At 41.6% G+C, this 16,881-nt stretch overlaps 1 protein-coding gene across 1 annotated transcript in view; it reads right to left on the reverse strand.

Annotated features, from left to right (window-relative positions):
- The window catches only part of ACVR2B (activin A receptor type 2B), a 160,580-nt gene that overhangs the window by 41,250 nt on the left and 102,449 nt on the right, over nt 1-16,881 (reverse strand). The gene's annotated exons all lie outside the window — the stretch shown is intronic.

The following is a 16,881-nucleotide window of genomic DNA, read 5'->3' on the forward strand; positions in this document are numbered from 1 at the left end:
GTTGTGCCACCTTAAACTGAGTGGGCTCCACTTAACTCAAAACAGAGCATTATGAGATGCACCTTCTCATTAAATAGGAGGGATGCTGGAATTCTTCTTTACCATGGAAACCTAGTGAAACCTAGGATCCCTGGAAAGTTGTTACAGGTACGCATGGGATTTCCCTGGTGTAACAATGCTGGTAAATTAACACAAATGCAACCAACACTTCAGTACTATTAGGCCAGCTTACCAAGAAAATACACTTCCAAAACTCATCATCACGCCTAAGTGGAGTATATGAAATTCTGTATGCCCTAACCATCAAAGGAAGCTAGTGTTTTGCTGGACCCGCATACAGTTAATCACTCCCCTCACCAAGACAGCAACATTCTATCTGAAGGACAAAGTTCCTTTGGGGTCTGAGGGAATTATTTGTGAGGGGTGAAATTCACTCTGTGCCTTACCAAAGTCCCACTTAAACCCTATTATAATAAATGAATATACATTTCTACATGTTCGACTATTCTGAAGGTGTAAGTGGGACAGCAGCCTCAGGCTGGGTCTCTGCACAGGGGTGAATTTCGTTCAATGTGATTCCTCTCTCCCCTCCCCACATTAACTTGACTGAGGCATGCACTGTAACTGGGTTTAGTTAAACGAGCCACCATGAACTGGTGCAAGCAAGGAGTCTCATCATCCTACTGATACCATCTAGAAGCCAAAGTAGTAACACGGCCTAACTGGATTCAAAATGAAGTGCTGCCAAAAACTGTTACACTGATCCAAAGTACCAAAAGAATTTTTTTGAATTGAAATTGATCAAGTATGAGATGAACAGATCACACTCGGACATGCACAGTCTTATCTTAAAAATCCTAGCTTTGTTATAGACATATTCTGTATGAGGTATTTTAAAGACGAACGTTAAAAGTAGGAGGAGAAATCAAATGCAACAAGACATCAAGAACAGAGTATAAATAGAAACCCCAGAAACATCACCACTGAGCCACAAATAGCAGGTTGCTTTTTAAACTCCTGCTGAGATGCTGAACTATAAATACATTACACACAACCAGAAATAGTTTAAGTTTTCAGATTAGTATTATCCTCTTAGGCTGTAGCCATACCACCATAGGATCACCCAAGTTAAAAAAAGGCAAGGCCTGGTCATTACTTTGACAGGCTGCTTCCAAGGAAAATCTAGGTATTGGCAATTTAGTAAACAACATTGAATTAATCTCCCAGCCTGATGATAAAGGAACAATCCTGCTGCTAGAAGTGTCATTATCTGGCTGAAATGTAAAAATAAAGTTCCTGACTCCTTGTGGCCAATGAAAATCTCAATGCACTTTCAGGGTTCAATTCTGCCCACTTTACAATTTGCCTTACAGTGAAAGCACTTAGTTCCCATTACTACAATATCTGAGCACCGCACAGTCATTAACATTTATCTGCACAACAATCCCACGCGGTAGGGCAGGGCTCTTATCCACACATGCATCTGACGAAGTGGGTATTCACCCACGAAAGCTCATGCTCCAAAACGTCTGTTAGTCTATAAGGTGACAAAAGATTCTTTGCTGCTTTTACAGATCCAGACTAACACGGCTACCCCTCTGATACTTATCCCCACTTTACAGACGAAGAATTGAGGCACAGAGAGAGACTAAGTGACTTGCCCAAGGTCACGCAGGAAATCTGTAGCAGAGCAAGGAATTCAACTCAGGTCTCCCAAATCCCAGACTAGCATCTTAACCACTGGATCAGTTTTCCTTTCTATAGCCTGCAGCCTTCTGATGTGCATTAAATCTTCCTCGCTTCCTCTCTAAATTGTTGTAGGGTAGTAAGATTTGCCTCCATTTCACTAGTAGGTGTACATCTGTAGAAAGCTTGGAGACCAGTCTGCACTCGAGGTGCTATCCTAGTGTAAATTTAGTCTTGTCCACCAGGAAATTGGCCTACTACTGACAACTGGCGCTGAACAAAGTTTAAGTCCAAGGATGGACCAGGACAAGCCAGGGCTTCTGAAACGGTGCTGAACATGGTTTGCCCTGAGCCATTCTTGCAATTCAACCTTGCTCTGCACCAACTCAGCTGCCCTGGTTACTTGACTTGACCTATCATCAGCACTGGGTAATTTCTTTGGTGTGGAGAAGACAGACTGCAGGAACTCTTTATATTGTAAGAGGTGTTTAATTCTCCAATACCTTTCTTCCCCCCCCCCCCCCCCCGAAGAATGTTTAATCTATCATGGGAGAGATTTAAAAGGGTGGGAAACGGCCATAAAGTGGAGCTTTAAAACAGAAAATTATATTCAAAACACACACAGAAGAGTTCAATTTTAACAGCACCCGAAGGTTTTATCAGCACTTGCAAATCTCCATCCAAGTCCTCCTCTGACAAGTTGCTTACTATAGTAAAAACACAACCACAAATATCCCCAGACACAGAGAATCATCAATATTACTGCTTCTCCACAAAGCCTTTGCATTTGATCTGTTGATATACCTCTACCCTGATATAACGCGACCCAATATAACACAAATTTGGGTATAACATGGTAAAAGCAGCACTCCGGGGGCGGGGGGGGGAGGGCTGGCTGCACACACTGGTGGAGTAAATCAAGTTCGATATAACGCGGTTTCACCTATAACGCAGTAAGATTTTTTGGCTCCCAAGGACAGCATTATATCAAAGCAGAGGTGTATTTACGTGACAAGTTATAGAATTAAGCCTGTCTGTTAAATACGCAGTGAAATCAGCAGCAAATAATGAAGAATTGTCTTGTGTGCAGGAAAGTAAGGGATGCCTTTTTCTTCTTTTAAAGCTATGAATGAATGTCTTTGCTTTATTGTAATGTGTAACATGGCTTCCATCTTAGACCGTTGCTGATTGCTAGCCTATATTTAACAATCTAGAAAATGATTGCGCAATCCAAGGATGCATCAAGATGAAGAATTCCATAAAATCTTCTCCACAGAACCAAAAAGGGATAATACTCCCCACCTTTCCACTAAGCTTACTGGAGTGAAAATTTCTCTCTCTTCTCTACCCAAACATCCTAGATGGCAGCCTCATCTAGCGAACCAGAGGGGTGATTGTCCCCAATTCTAGTCCCAGCTCAGAGAACTCTGTATAACCTCAGGCACAAATGCATAAGCTCCACTACCTCCTCTGCAAAGTGGGGACAATATAATTTGCAAGGATGTTGTGATGAGTAATGTTTGCACAGTGTTTAGGAAAGGAAATGTAAAAAGCAGTAGTTGTAGTTCTGGGACCAGGAAGCAACAGATACTTGAGCATGAGAAATTCTGTAATGAGCCTGGGGCATGCTCCACCACAGAACATGGGACTTCTCTGGTGCAAGCTTCAGACTAAGGGTAAGACTTGCCCCCTCACTCCCTCAAAAAAAATAAAATAAAACCAGAATTCAGTATAACACTGGGAACACCAGCCACAGAATGCGTAGAAGGAAAATTAGCTTGAGTTCTGTTTTCTGTCAATAGACTAGGTAGTTCCCAAGACAAAAGCTCTGAAGTTTTCTGTCAGAGGCTGTTAAACAATTCTCAACATATTCAATATCACCATGGTAACCCGTGGTGATGTCATTACAGCCAGTCTCAAAAGGACAGGAGGCTTTAAGTCATTTTCTTTTAAAATTAAAAAAGGAACTTCATATTAAGAAATGCATCCTCTCTACTCACCAGGGATGACAATAACCAGGGGCTTCTATATTCACACCATGACTCAGACTTCACCGCTTCCGCAGACATCTGTGTAGTGATTCCTTCTCCCTACCCCACTATTCTTTTTTTTTTTTAAACTTGGGCTCAAGTCAATTAAAGATAACAAGGAAATTATTCAGAAGAATTAGATTACACTCTTCTCTCAAACCGCTAACATAGTGCATTCCTTGAAATATAGGAAATATATTTTTAACAGACATTAGCAGCAACTTGGGAAAAGGATGCAATAAAGATTTAATTCTTTTGAATAATTTCCTGTCATTTTAAATTGACTAGGGTTTGTTTCTTTAACAAAGAAAGTCTAGAAAAAAAAAGAGCTCATGAAAGACCACAGAAGCTCAGAATTGCTCAAAGTCCATAACACCAGGCAGGTATTCTTGTTTACAGAAATCAGTTCAGTGACATGGCAACATTATCTGATTTACTGAAATATTGCATGCGCGCGCGCACACACACACACGCACACCAGTAAGCCTAATCTGTTGGCTCAAAGCGGAGGATCACTCAGGAAAAGGTTTAACAAATCATTGCTTTGCCTAGGTAAAACTGATCCAAGAAGGTTTAGCTAGGTCATGATCATTAGCACCCTGCACCAATAATAATAATAATAATAAATAAAAAAGCACACTGCCAGTAGTCAATCAATTTCTGGAAATAGGGCATTTTCGATTTCAGCTCAAATGGTCATTTTCATATTTCGTTTAAAGGAGGGGATCATATTATTCATCTATTAGGAAATTCTATTTTGTGTAACCTCAGTTAAGGACAAAGCCAAAATGTAATTATTTTTTCCCCTTTACATCGCTAACTATAATCGGTCTCCTCAGAAAGGTTTTGGTTCTTTAATAAAAACACCAGGGAGATCAATCAAAAGCATTTAATGCCTTGCTGCTCCTGCAGTTCATGTTTAAATACTCTTTGGGTCGCAAATGAGGCAATTTGGACAGTCAGAGCTCAAACTGGATTAGTAATCACAAAAACCCAGTGGGGGATGTGTGTTATATTATTGGCAGTGGTGTTGTAGCTGTGTTGGTCCCAGGATATTAGAGAGGTGTGAGAGGTAATATTTTATTGGTCCAATAAAAATATATTACCTCACCTACCTTGTCTGTGTTATATTAAACAGACAGACCAGTGCTGTATCTAAGAGGACAAAACACCACAAAGGTTAGGAAATTGTGGCAAGGATCCGACAGAAGCATACATCCCTTAGGATGTTAATAAACAAATCCCAATTGTGCCACACTCCATGCTTCCCTCCACACATTGAGATATATGGAGGCAAGTGCTGTGTGGCCATGTGTTATAACCTTAGTCCCAGATTTGGACCTTAGCGTCCAAAATATGGGGGTTAGCATGAAAACCTCCAAGCTTAGCCACCAGCCTGGACCTGGTACCTGCTGCCACCACCCAAAAAATTAGAGTGTTTTGGGGCACTCTGGTCCCTCTGAAAAAACCTTCCCTGGGGACCCCAAGACCCAAATCCCTTGAGTCTCACAACAAAGGGAAATAATCCTTTTTCCCTTCCCCCCTCCAGGTGCTCCTGGAGAGATACACAGACACAAGCTCTGTGAAACTACACAGAGAGACTCCCCCTCTCTGTTCCCAATCCTGAAAACAAAAAGTACTTTCCTATTCCCCCAGAGGGAATGCAAAATCAGGCTAGCAATCCAACACACAGATCTCCCCTTGACTTCTTCCTCCCACCAATTCCCTGGTGAGTACAGACTCAATTTCCCTGAAGTAAAGAAAAACTCCAACAGGTCTTAAAAGAAAGCTTTATATAAAAAGAAAGAAAAATACATCCAAATGTCTCTCTGTATTAAGATGATACAATACAGGGTCAATTGCTTAAAAGAATATTGAATAAACAGCCTTATTCAAAAAGAATACAAATCAAAGCACTCCAGCACTTATATTTATGCAAATACCAAAGAAAAGAAATCATAGAACTTACTATCTGATCTCTTTGTCCATACACTTAGAAACAGAAGACTAAAAAGTAGAAAGTACTTCTCCAAAGCTTAGGGAAAGCAGGCAGACTCACAAAAGACTTAGACACTCAATTCCCTCCACCCAAAGTTGAAAAAATCCGGTTTCCTGATTGGTCCTCTGGTCAGGTGCTTCAGGTGAAAGAGACATTAACCCTTAGCTATCTGTTTATGACACCATGGCTTGCTCTGATGCACAGAGTTAATAGGCAAATACCAACCATTTCTCCATTAACCCTACTCATTAAGAGGTGTCTCTCCACAGTTTCCTTGCTTCACTAAACCAAGACATTGCCTTGACTGACAAATGATTTCTTCAGAAGGTCTTTTTTCTCTCCCTGTATCACTGGATTTCAGATACGCAGCCTTTAGAGAGGGCAAGCTGTTGCATAGCACCATGAAATGTCTTTTGGGATATTTCTCTTAAGTCTATCTGAAACACACTTTTATATCAGCATGCATTATGAGATTATTTCTTCTTTGTATTGCCACAGCACTCAGGAGTCCATCACACACCACAATCCCATTGCGCTAGTTGTACAAACACCTAAAAAGAGTGTTTCTGCCCCCAGCTGCTTACAATCTGAGTGGAGGAAAATCTGAGATTTTAAAAGTGAGGGTTTTTTTATCCATCCTAAAGGCATTTCCTGTTAAAGTCAACCAAAGAGAGGTTGTCATAGATAATGAAGCATTCTTTCCCACCATTTCAAAGGCATCCACAACATTCCATCTCCCTGCTCACTACCCCATTCCACCACTATTTTCAACCCCAGGAAAACCCTGTCAGAGATGGCTCTTCATTTCCTAGCTCTTCTCCAGGGGGAGAGTAGTCATGTGTCTATAACATGCAATGCAGACCACAACAATGGAGAAATAAGTCGTCTCTGGTGAACTGCCATTGCCGGAAAGCTTCAGTGTCTGAACAGCAGCACTACACATGCCACACATGGTTCTCGGAGTTTCATCAGCAGGGACATTTCAAATATGCTTTCCAATGTGCTGAGTCTATTAAGACTGGATCCAAAGTGCTTTTCTACTGATTCTGCTTGACGTTTCTAAATATCACAATTTCAAATTTAATTCACTGGTAATTGGAAAAACTGTAACGCATGTAAATGGACAAGAAGATATTGAAGGTCAGGCATCAGGAAACTGTGCCCTTTAAATAGTGGCTCCCAAACTATGGGCTGCGCCCTTTAGGGGGCATGGCTAAACATTTGGGGAAAGCACAGCAGGTCCAGGACCAGCCCCCATGGCGGGCAGGGAGGAAGCCAAGGCCAACCCCAACTCTACCCCTAGCTCTGCTCCTGGCCCTGGCCCCTGCACCAAGCCTGTTTCCAGCCCCTACCACAGCTTCCAGGGGAGCGTGGACCAGATAAGCGCGAGGAGAGTGAGCAAAAAAGTTTGGGGACCTCTGCCCCGCAAACGAAAGTGTTTGTCATCCTGTCACCCTCTTACACTTGACTAACCAAAGCTTAAGTAAGAGTTCGGCAGTGTTTTGGCAGGATGTACAAGAAAGGAAGTAAAACAGAACAATCTCTCTTTAAACTGCCAGGACAGATCATGTAAAACATGGCTTTTAAAGTCTGCTATAAATCTAAATCCAAATATTCTGGACTCTCTGTCCTGCCTAAAAGGAGATGCAACGGGAGAAACCTGCCAAGATATAAGGGAGAAACCTGCCAAGATATAAGTGACCTACTACATTGACAATTTCTAGCAAGTAATGGATATGAAATACATAATGGGAGTGAAATGCACACGTTCCTCCTAATATTTTAATGGCACAATTTCAACCCAGTCACTTTGTATACAGCCACTTTGTCAGCAAGTTATCTGGGCAAGTGGAAGGCTCAATGGAAGAGTTACGTTGATGTATCTATGGTAGATAACAGGAGATTCTGTATGCTTGGAAGTTAAATTTCTCCAGGTTCCTCTTTACTACTTTGTAGTTTGTAGGGTTATTTTAACCTTTACTTGCCATCAGGCTCACAAAGGGGAAAAAGAAGTATTGTTAGATCTTTCCTCTTCAAAGGCAAGAGACACCAAATCTCAATTCAAGTCTCAGAGAAAAATTAATTTTCTGGCTTTATGCTAGGGCCTCCACTTTGTTCATATCAGAAAATCAAACAGCAGCAAGACAGCCTCTGTTCAAGAAAGGCAGAAGGAGCTAAATGAGAAGTGCTGCAGATTGAGAATAAAGGTGGCAGTTTGCCTGAGCAGCATCAGCTTCAGCAGAACACAAGCCTTTATTACTAGGGTCCTCATTTGCATAAGAACATAGGGTGAAACTTGCTGTGGTGTGACAGGCCAGAACACAGCCTTCTGCGTGGGTCCAGCCCTACAGTTGAGAGAGAGGTCAGGTGGTGGATGTTGCTGGTAGAAAGGTGTCTAGGTTGGCAGAACAGGGCTCATTGCCTCTGGTAACTGCAGTAGAGCTGTGTTTCTGTCTCAAAACCTCTCCACTCCTTCCACCTTGCATAAAACTCAGTGTCACTTTATTAAAAAAAAAGCAGCACCGTGGGTTTGGACGTCTTCAATCCAACCTGCACGTGTGTTCATGGGGAGTTTCTCATCATCTGCTTTCACCAGTGGCTGAAACTAGCCCTGAATAGTTCCACCAAATCCTAGCCATTGTAAGAGGCTGCTAAGATCATCTACACTGTTTCTTTTAGGCTGTAAGCAGACTGATATCTGAATCAGAAAGTTGGGGTCCCAGTTTTTGAGGACTTGATTTTGCTAGGGCGAAGCTGAGTTATCACCCAGTACTCATATACCTTTCCAATGCCAGACAGCATCCACCAGCAAGCGTGGCCAATGCCTTTCCTCTTCGGTCAGGAAAGGTGGTTAGTTTTTGGACTGACTAAAACATGCGCCAGGACTCCAAAGTCAAGCTTGTGGCTCTTTCTCCCTATTCTCATTACAACAATTTTGTTCAGGCAGCAAGGTCTTAACTTCCTTCCTTGTACTATCATCAAAGACTGTTAAATTCTGTGGCAGCAGGTCCTTTGGTTTACAACCAGAAATTGCAAACGGATGAGCTCGCTTGATGCTGATCTGCAGCCTCTTTTTCCATCCAGAGTCAATACGTTATAACAATAATTCTGTAGACCTTCAATGATACCTTGAATTCCAGCAAAATCCATGCATGGCTGCCTGCAAACTGCTCTGATGGACGCACAGCCGGTGCAATTTTAGTGGGCTAATCAAGGCACTCTGGGCAAAATAAATAAATAAATCGTAGCACAGTACATGGAGTAGAACTTTCCTCACAGCTGCAAGTTTTGTTTGAGTAACAAATTGTGGATTTTAGCCATCAGTCAGATTTTAGAAGCACCATCCTCATCAAGATGGCTTACTCACAAAGCTCTTGTGCAGGGGAAGCGCTATTTCAGGGAGCACACTGAAAACCAAATGCTTGTAACACTGAAGAATGATCTTCAGCTTATAATCAGCGTTTATATTGATAAATGACAAACATGCACTACATCTCAAACATCAATTCCTCAATTCAATCCATTTGAGGGCATTTGGGAACTTCAGAGGATCCACTGGGGGCAAGTGACACCTTTTATATAGCGTTCTAGACTTCCGCAGAGTGCAGTTTCGCTATCAAGAAATATGAAAACACTTACACTGGTTTTTTAAAGCATCTTCTCCAACTTTCACTGATAGTTCAAGAGTTAATTAGCTTCAGTCAAAGCAAGCAAAGAGGCTGAACCAGAGAATGAATGAAAAAAAGGAGCAAAGAAAAGCAACTCTCTAGCCTTTGCAATCATACACTGGCCTTAAGCCCTCCAAAAGGAAGTCAAGACGTTCCTGAAATTCTTCAGAGGATGAGAAGCAAAGCAGTCAAATCAGATGCCAATTTCTCCAGCCTTTTTGTTCCCAATGGTAAATCCCATATGAGCAATTCTGTCAGCCCCTTTTGCAATGAAGTCTGCTCCCAAGTGGCTACACCACATTTAGAACCTTTCATGTTTACAGAAATTTACCTTTCTTCTTTGGATCTATTGAAACAAGGCTGTATGTAACCAACTGACCTGATGAAGGAATGTAGCACAATCCAATACCACCATGAAACTTCCAGTGATTGTTTCTAGTACAACAATGAAAAGCGTGGACAAAAGAGCTGGATAACGGCAATGATTCTTTAAAGACATTTATAAAAGGGTGAAGATCTTATGTAAAGAGTAAATAAATTAGTTTCCCATATTATCCTTCAGCTTGATTTCATGCACCAATCAGCAGCTGCGTATGGATTCCACTTTGAAATCTGTGTGTGTGTGTGTGAGAGTACAAGTACAGTCCAAGAGACTTAAAATCCCACTTGTCTGTCCTAGAAATGGAATTCCATTGAACAACTTTGAGTTCCTGTACAAGACATTCCCTTCCTCTAAAGCTACAGATGTGCATAAAAGAATCCAGACCACGCAGAAGTAACACACACCACACTCAATATGGACAAACATTTTCTTCCCACATTCCTATCCAGATGTCATATACTCAATAGCCTCACTTAAGGAAATTGACACATTGCGCCTTAGCAATTCAACTTTACATTTAAATTTTGGTTAGCTCCCATAGTGATTAGATTCAAATATTTCAGAAACAAGAATAATAATTTTTATAAGGAAAGAATAGGAAATCATCCAGGAACATTTAACTGTATTGAATCTGATAAACCATAAGGCATCAGGCCTGGGGGTCAATTTTGCTGCCATTAATAGAGAAATATGTGAGACTCATTTGAGCTTTGTTAGGGAGCTGCCCAAAACTGCCAACATGGACAGTGCAACTGTAACTCAGTGCTGAATCTTACAGGTCCCCCTCTGTGCTGATCCACAGAAGATAAGAATTGCTTCACCCCCCAACTTCACCAGCTTGGCTCTTTCATTCAAGCTATAGTATCTCATGCTTTTAGCCGAGGAGAGTCACTGGTTCAATCCACAGTGTTTCAGTCAAGATGTCAGACTTCACACAATCATCACAGCTCTTTAAAATCTCTGAACACTTCGTTCCCCATGAACCCAACTGTTCCAAACTTCTCCCAGACAAGCCCAAGGGCTGTACCCAATTTGCACAGACTATGCAGCTGCCAACTTCTTTAACAGGGCTAAAGACTCTGAGCACGCAGGGCTCCCCATGAGACACCACCACAGCTGTGTACAGCTTGAGCTAGAGCCCCTTTCGTTTCTGAGAGAAAGGTACGAACAAGACCCTCTGTGAAGGTACCTTGACACAGGAACTCAGTTTGAAAAATCCTGAATCTATACATCTTCGGGACACACTGCAATTCTCTTCCGATTATCACTATAAAAGTATTTGTTCTTCTGCTGATAATAGCCCACCTTAATTGATTACTGTCATTACAGTTAGTACGAGAAGACCCATTTTTTCATGTTCTCTGTGTATATATATCTTCCTACTATATTTTCCACTGCATGCATCCGATGAAGCAGGTTTTACCCCACAAAAGCTTATGCTCAAATAAATTGGTTAGTCTCTAAGGCTATGTCTACACTACCTGCCGGATCGGCGGGTAGTAATCGATCTATCAGGGATCGATTTATTGCATCTCACCTAGATACGGTGAATCGATCCCCAAATTGACGTCCATACTCCACCTCGGCAGGAGGAGAGAGCGGAGTCGACGTGGGAGCCGCGGCAGTCAACTTGCCGCCATGAGGACGGCCAGGAAAGTCAAACTAAGATACTAAGTTGCACATCTTAGATCACCCTCCACTCCCCCAGTGTAGACCAGTCCTAAGGTGCCACAAACACTCCTCGTTCTTTTTGCTGATACAGACTAACATAGCTACTACTCTGAAAAATGCTCTCAGCAATTCTCACAAGAGATTTACCACTGGGAATAAGCAAAACACTAACTTGAGTCTCTGCCATGAAGAAACGGGTGGCTGCATAGCATGTGGTATGCAGGAGATGTTCCAGCCACCCATGACTTATATTCCATGTAGTGTTCATCAGATCCTTTTAAGATCAACAGAAAGATTCCCACTGAGCCCCAAACCAGCAAAGCATCTAAGAGGAGGCATAACTAAGGCTGGATCATCAAAAGGCTTTACCCCCAAAAAAACTTCCATGAAGAAAACATCAAAATAAATCTTCTGAAGAGACTTAACACTTTGCTCTTTTTTTTTTTTTTTTTTTTAAATTAAATGTACTCTGCATCACTTGCAATATTTTCTTACAAGTCTGAAGTCACGGAGTTTTTGTCCTCATCCATAATGGCAATAACTTGATGTTTCTTTTAGAACTCCATCAGCAAGACATGGCTGCCTTTTGTTTAACTCCATTTACATGCTGGCCACAGGACACACGCCTGCAAGAACACTCACAGCTCTGGAAACCAGACAGTGACCAGAAAAACTACAGTTGCACACTCTTCTCCTTTCACTGCTTCCCCTCACATAAGAAGACTGTTACATGCAATAAGAGATGTTAACACAGGCTGGACACACACTGTTTATTGGCATGAACACAAATTGGTGGGTTTTATTAAACCCAAATACCTCCCAGAGATAATAAGAATTTTTAATAACTTCAAAGACAAGACTAGAGTTTTCACTGCAAAAACAGCCTATTGAGCAACACACACCAATAAGTTAACTACTAGGTTTCTGTGCCTTTCAGCCAATGTTCATGAACTTTGGTAATGCACTCCAGTTATCCAAGGACAAACAGAAAACTTTTTATAACTTTTTGAACACAGCGCTGAGTTGCTCATCTGCTTCCAATGTTGTAACATGCATGAACAGGTTAAGCCAGATGCAGGACCACGATGCAGAATTCCATGCAGCGTGGCCACAAAGAGGGCTGAAAAAACTGACGCACAGCAGCTTTTTGGTCATTAAAGTCTTCTGGGGAAAAGAGCTATGAGTTTAGATGGATTTCTTCACAGGGATTCACATCCTTATTTAAACCTATTTAACACCAACAATCTCTGCTAGGGCAGCATTCAGAGTCTTTTCAGTGTAGAGACCTGGCAACCACCACCAACTATTCCAGCCTTTTAGAGTAACTTGTGGGCACCGAGATACCCTATTCCCTAAAATATGCAGAATGGACAATAACGTTTATTAATGTGTACTACCCTCCCCTGAAACGTCACTCTCAAGAGTGACTGTCTCCCACTAGTGACTGGCAGAGAGGATTTAAATCTAAATATTAACACTTAGTTGAGAGTCTATTTCAACTCAGGCAGCATGGGATTGTGTTGCTGAAGACAAATCTTGATTTTCAGTGTGTGACTATGTACACACACCGGCTGGCCTGTTTGAAGGTAGCCACACTCATTACACATGTAAACTACCCACAAGTTTTCCTTGCTTGTCTTCTATAATCTTCACAATAAAGTATCACCCCTAAATGAAAACAGTCCCTTAATTAATCCTATGCACTCATCACTTCTCACCTGTGCAGCATTGACAAATGTACTGTAAGATGATGCTATTATTTTGTAAGTACTGAACAAATTATATATCTACCATCTATATCAATTTGCCTCAAGCTGGAAAAATCTTATTTTAAACTGTTTCTTTAAACATATGCACTTCAAATGCTTCAGATAAAGTTGATAAAAATACTGTACCGGATTGTTTTGGTCTCAATTTTTATCTAATATGTCAAGGTCAACTATTTAGCATTACCATGAGAGTTTAGATTTATGGAACCAGTCCACTTGGGAGATTCTCTCTTCCCCAGTTTGCCACCTGAGCTGAGCAGAACTGGAACAGCCAGCTGTTGAGATAATGAAGCATCAGTAACTTCTCCACTGACCTCCTGTGCCCTGCTGCCCACTGTATGCCACAGTTCATCTTGAGCCTATTTTTAGGGTGTGAAATTTACTGGCAGTGTAGCCATTTTTAAGAATTTTTTTTTAAGTTGCTGGGCACCAGGGCGCCTGCCATATAGAGAAGCAAAATGGCCTGTAGTAATAATTCATAACAAACAGCTCATGAGTGACCTTTAAACTAAAGTGGAAAAAGCTGGCAACAGTTACTCAGCTTCTGTAAGAAAATCTAGGCCATGATTTGCAGAAGTGACTAACGATTTTGGGTGCCCAATGTGAGACATTTTCAAAAGGGCCTGATTTTCAGGAAGTGCTGAGCATCCACCCTCTCAGAACCAGGCCCCTTTAAGGTTTCTCATATTAAGTATCCAGAATCACTAGTCACATTTAAAAATCTGGGCCAGCACAGTGCTCAATTCCTTCCCTATCCTATAACCACCTTTGATTCTGGCAGCTCTCTCTTGTGCATATGAGGTGAATAAAACTGTTTTCACTGCCAAAAAGGTGTATTTTTACTATGGGATAACAAACATGTTGGCTATCCCACTGTAAAATCCTAGTGGATACAAGGAACTGTAGTTATTATGATCAAGTTAGATGAGCTGAACCACAGACGGGGCTACAGTGCTGTGACTAGCTACCTCACCTCAGTCTCTCTGCTCTGGAGGAGACACACACAATTGTTCCATTCTAAGGGCTTGTCTACACTTAAAATGCTGCAGTGGTGCAATGTATCTGCACCGCATAGCACTTCAGCGAAGACTCCACCTACTCCAGAACAGGAGGGCTTCCCGCAGGGCAAAGGTACTTGGTAGCTGTGTCAACAAGAGACACCTTCTCGTCAACAGAGCAGTGTCTACACCAGGAATTAGGTCTATTTTCCACACACCGAGCCACAGTTATACTTATGTAAGATGCTAGTGTAGGCCAAGCCCAAGACGGGGTATGGTCTCCTCTGGATATTGGATATGAATTCGAAACAACACAAGACATAAGCAAGCAAGCAGTAGAATAAACTGCTAAGCATGATGGTTCAAAGCAATGCTGTGAGAGAGTAAGACAGAAAAATCTAAGTCCATCTACCAGTCAGCAGAATAATTTATGAAGTAAATATGACACAAATCAATTTACACTTAATACAATTACAATTCAAATGGCAAAAAAACCCAAGAAAAATGGAAAAATGTAATTGCCTCTTCTAAAGCAGCATGTGATATTTTGCTAGGATTGCTGACTCAAACTTCTGATCTGGTTACTATAGCTGGTGACTGGAAAACAACCCCAGCTATGTTTATTCTTTAGACAAAGTCCAGTTAAAAATGTATCCAGGCTTGAACAATCTGTGAAACAATGACCTTAAAAACCCAAATACAACATTGCATTACACCCTTTAGGAAATTTCCCAACAGTGTAAAGTGTAATAAGTTGTCAGAACTGGGCTTCACTAGATGATTCCCAGCAAGCTCACACTGATTTAAAGAGACACAGCAAACACATTTTCTCTTAAAAATATTTTGATTTTATCCAGCTCTTTTTACTATCATTTGCATTCTAGTCCTGCCCAGACGCTAGAATATAAATCAGGGCCCCATTGTGCTAGGTTCCGTGCAATGCACTGCACAACAGTCCTCACCCCAAAGAGCTAAGTCTAAACAGAGGAGACAGACAATGGGTGGGGACAGAAAACAGAAGCACAGAGAGGTGACATGTCTTGCCTAAAGTCGCACAGCACTCAATGGCAGAGTGGGGAACTGAACCCAGGTCCTGTGATTCCTTTTCAGATGACTTAATGGTTCATCCAGCCTCTTCAAGTATTATTCCCACATATGGAGAAACTGAGGCAGGGAGAGAAAGTGATTTGCTTGAGATTACACAATAGGTCAGCAGCAGAGCCAAGAAGAGAATGTGTGTCCCCTGAACTCCACTCTTTTGCTCTATCCACTAGGTACCACTGCCTGCTCTCTCTGTCCTTAAGCATTATACAATCTATTGGTTTTGGTCATTTTCTAAATCTCTCTGCTAAGGAAAATAGATGGGGGTTCATATATCTGTATGAGTTAAGTATTCAGTTCAGGACTGGGCCATTTTCAAAGTCAGCAGAATAAGTATTTCTTTGCATTTTTAATAAATGCTTTTTTAAATCCATGATCTACATAAATGTGATTCTTTTAAAAAAAAATACAACGGAAACAAGGCTCAAGCAGAGCCCTGACATAAGATACTACCCCTGCTAGTACAGACACGTCACTTACTGGAGCCAGCCTCACTCACAAACAGGCTGTCTCCAGCCATGGTGCTGGCCCTAATCCCTCACCACTTCAAACCTATCATACTAGACAGCGACTGGGGCTGCGCACACACTGACGATAAACTAGGCAGAGTGCCTCAGATTGTCTGCACAGCCAACTAACCCTTTCTCTTTCTAGGAGAAATCTGGGCAGCCAGAACAATTTCACACTTGTCTTAAGGGTGTCTAGGAGGTAAGCAGAAAATCTCATTCCTCACAAAAGGGCAAAAGGGCTCTCTCAATGCAGGGTCCACTCACAGTGCTGCTTTTAGTAAACAGAGAACTGTGGACATGACCATTCCTGCATCCATTTTAAAACCATCTTAAAATAGGGCAAGGTTTTGAGTCTCTTGGTCACATTCTGGAGTAAGCAACACAACTCCTGCCAGGATCCTAAGCTTTCAGCAGCTCACTTTTCACATCAGTTGTATACGTGTTTATCCCTAGTTAATTAACTGAACCTCATCAGTTTGACACTTTGCAACCTAATCATTTGTGAACGCTCAGCAATACTAAGAATGAAAGAACAGACCCTGAACTCTATTTTTATTTTATTTTTTACGGTAAGGGCGCACATGGAAGAGTATGTAACTGCACAGCAAATCATGCGTACGACGAAACATAAAATTGGCTGCATGATGCGTGCATGGAGCATTCTGCAGCTCTTCCTATAATTAGTCCTTCAAATGCTAGAGGGGGAAGAAATAAATTCAAAGAGGTTCCACTTTGAAATTATTCATCGACTTCCAAATCGAAATAGTTGTCTGTCAGATCAACATGCCTGTCATAAACAGATAGTTAAGGGTTAATGTCTCTTCTACCTGTAAAGGGTTAAGAAGCTCAGTAAACCTGGCTGACACCTGACCAGAGGACCAATAGGGGGACAAGATACTTTCAAATCTTGGTGGAGAGAAGTCTTTTGTTTGTGCTCTTTGTGTTGTTGTTGTTTGCTCTTGGGACTAAGAGGGACCAGACATCCATCCAGGCTCTCCAAAACTTTCTAAACCAGTCTCACGTTTCAAAATTTTAGGTAACAGCCACGCAAGGCAGATTAGTTTTATT

This window comes from Gopherus flavomarginatus, chromosome 2 (assembly GCF_025201925.1).
Source record: "Gopherus flavomarginatus isolate rGopFla2 chromosome 2, rGopFla2.mat.asm, whole genome shotgun sequence".
Taxonomy (NCBI): Eukaryota; Metazoa; Chordata; order Testudines; family Testudinidae; genus Gopherus; species Gopherus flavomarginatus.